Source organism: Pavona decussata, unplaced genomic scaffold (assembly GCF_977016875.1).
Source record: "Pavona decussata unplaced genomic scaffold, jaPavDecu1.1 SCAFFOLD_3637, whole genome shotgun sequence".
Lineage (NCBI taxonomy): Eukaryota > Metazoa > Cnidaria > Anthozoa > Scleractinia > Agariciidae > Pavona > Pavona decussata.
In genome coordinates this window covers 1-2,500 of record NW_028146448.1, presented here as the reverse complement: position 1 = coordinate 2,500, position 2,500 = coordinate 1, and the positions used below count along the sequence as shown (strand labels likewise).

The following is a 2,500-nucleotide window of genomic DNA, read 5'->3' as shown; positions in this document are numbered from 1 at the left end:
AGGGTTAGGGTTAGCGTTAGGGTTAACGTTGGGGTTAGGATTGAAGACAGAAGATTGGTGATGTCAGGAGGACCTTCTTAAAACAAACAGAAATACACTTATTAGGGGACTAGGGCCAGTGGACTCAGAAATGTCTTTCGTAGCAGTCTCCTATAAGAGTATTTTTCTCTGATTTAGGTGACTCCTCCTCACACCACCATTTTTCTTAGTCGAAAGACCTCTTCACAGCACGACTTTCCTGATGGATTTCTATGTAACTGCTCGTGCTGAGAGGTGTGTCGAAAGTTGATCATGTTCCCGTAAAATCTGAGGTCTCCACTGTCTAGCGAGGTACTTACAGTGAATATAGTGAATTTTTCAAAAATTGGAGAATTCTGACTTTTGCGATGAATTTTAATGTAATTGGTCGTGCTGAGAGGCGTGTTAAAATTTGAACATGTTCCCGTAAAATCTGAGGTGAGAATTAGTGAGGTACTTACAGTGCGTATAGTGACAAATCTTTAAAAGCGTGAAATTATGGGATGTTGTGGCTTCAATGGGTTTTTAAGATGTCACCAGTCATTTGGCATGACTTACAAACGATTTGGCTGGTTGTGGGTTCGATTTTCAAAAATTTCATTTTTTTCGCGTTTTTTATTTTCTGTCTACCATATCATGCAGTCTCCTTATTAGCGTTTGGGGGTTATAGTGTGGGCAGGTTGGTCGCAAAGGTTCCGAGAGGAGCTGGCTAGTAAACCCTGTCCCTTATGTTCCACGGCGGCAAGGCGGAGAAAATAGAGGGCAGAATTGACTAACGGGCAAGGAAAGTTGGGCTTGTAGCTTTCCTTTCGAAGGAGGGAAAAGATGATGCCCGAAAGCATTGTCACTGTAGTGGCAGGCAGAGTGTAGATGGGAAGTTGTGTACGCTAGCCTTTGGCTAATGATAGAGACAAAAGAGCAGGAGGATATTTTCCTTCGCAGAAGCACTTTTCTTGCCTTCCTTCAGCTCGCTTGGCGAGTCTGACAGGTATGCCTGAACTGTGCACGGGTCCAGTTGTGAGAAAGACGTGGCAAACAAGACGGGGTTTCCCTTGACCGAGGGACCGTGTGGTCCGTTTGGCTCATGGGTTCCCCCCGTGGAGGCAAAATCTAAGAAAGCTTGCTCTCCCTCTGCGGAGGGGGGCCGCTTAGCAAGGAACTTCTGTTCCCTGCGGTGGATAGTTACCTGGTTGATCCTGCCAGTAGTCATATGCTTGTCTCAAAGATTAAGCCATGCATGTCTAAGTATAAGCACTTGTACTGTGAAACTGCGAATGGCTCATTAAATCAGTTATCGTTTATTTGATTGTACCATTACTACTTGGATAACCGTAGTAATTCTAGAGCTAATACATGCGAAAAGTCCCGACTTCTGGAAGGGATGTATTTATTAGATTAAAAACCAATGCGGGTTCTGCCCGGTCATTTGGTGATTCATAGTAACTGATCGAATCGCACGGCCTTGCGCTGGCGATGTTTCATTCAAATTTCTGCCCTATCAACTGTCGATGGTAAGGTAGTGGCTTACCATGGTTGCAACGGGTGACGGAGAATTAGGGTTCGATTCCGGAGAGGGAGCCTGAGAAACGGCTACCACATCCAAGGAAGGCAGCAGGCGCGCAAATTACCCAATCCTGACTCAGGGAGGTAGTGACAAGAAATAACAATACAGGGCTTTTACAAGTCTTGTAATTGGAATGAGTACAACTTAAATCCTTTAACGAGGATCCATTGGAGGACAAGTCTGGTGCCAGCACCCGCGGTAATTCCAGCTCCAATAGCGTATATTAAAGTTGTTGCAGTTAAAAAGCTCGTAGTTGGATTTCGGGATGGCTCGGCCGGTCTGCCGCAAGGTATGTTACTGGCCGGGCTGTTCTTCCTCGCAAAGACTGGGTGTGCTCTTTAACTGAGTGTGCTCAGGATCTGCGACGTTTACTTTGAATAGAGTGTTCAAAGCAAGCCAGCGCTTGAATACGTAAGCATGGAATAATGGAATAGGACTTTGGTTCTATTTTGTTGGTTTCTGGAACCGAAGTAATGATTAAGAGAGACAATTGGGGGCATTCGTATTTCGTTGTCAGAGGTGAAATTCTTGGATTTACGAAAGACGAACTACTGCGAAAGCATTTGCCAAGAGTGTTTTCATTAATCAAGAACGAAAGTTAGAGGATCGAAGACGATCAGATACCGTCCTAGTTCTAACCATAAACGATGCCAACTAGGGATCAGAGGGTGTTATTGGATGACCCCTTTGGCACCTTATGGGAAACCAAAGTTTTTGGGTTCCGGGGGAAGTATGGTTGCAAAGCTGAAACTTAAAGGAATTGACGGAAGGGCACCACCAGGAGTGGAGCCTGCGGCTTAATTTGACTCAACACGGGGAAACTCACCAGGTCCAGACATAGTGAGGATTGACAGATTGAGAGCTCTTTCTTGATTCTATGGGTGGTGGTGCATGGCCGTTCTTAGTTGGTGGAGTGAT

The 2,500-nt window shown here is 45.3% G+C and overlaps 1 pseudogene; it reads left to right on the top strand.

Annotated features, from left to right (window-relative positions):
- Positions 1-1,201: 1,201 nt before the first annotated feature.
- Positions 1,202-2,500, top strand: LOC146446337 (small subunit ribosomal RNA; annotated as a pseudogene; the record flags this gene model as incomplete).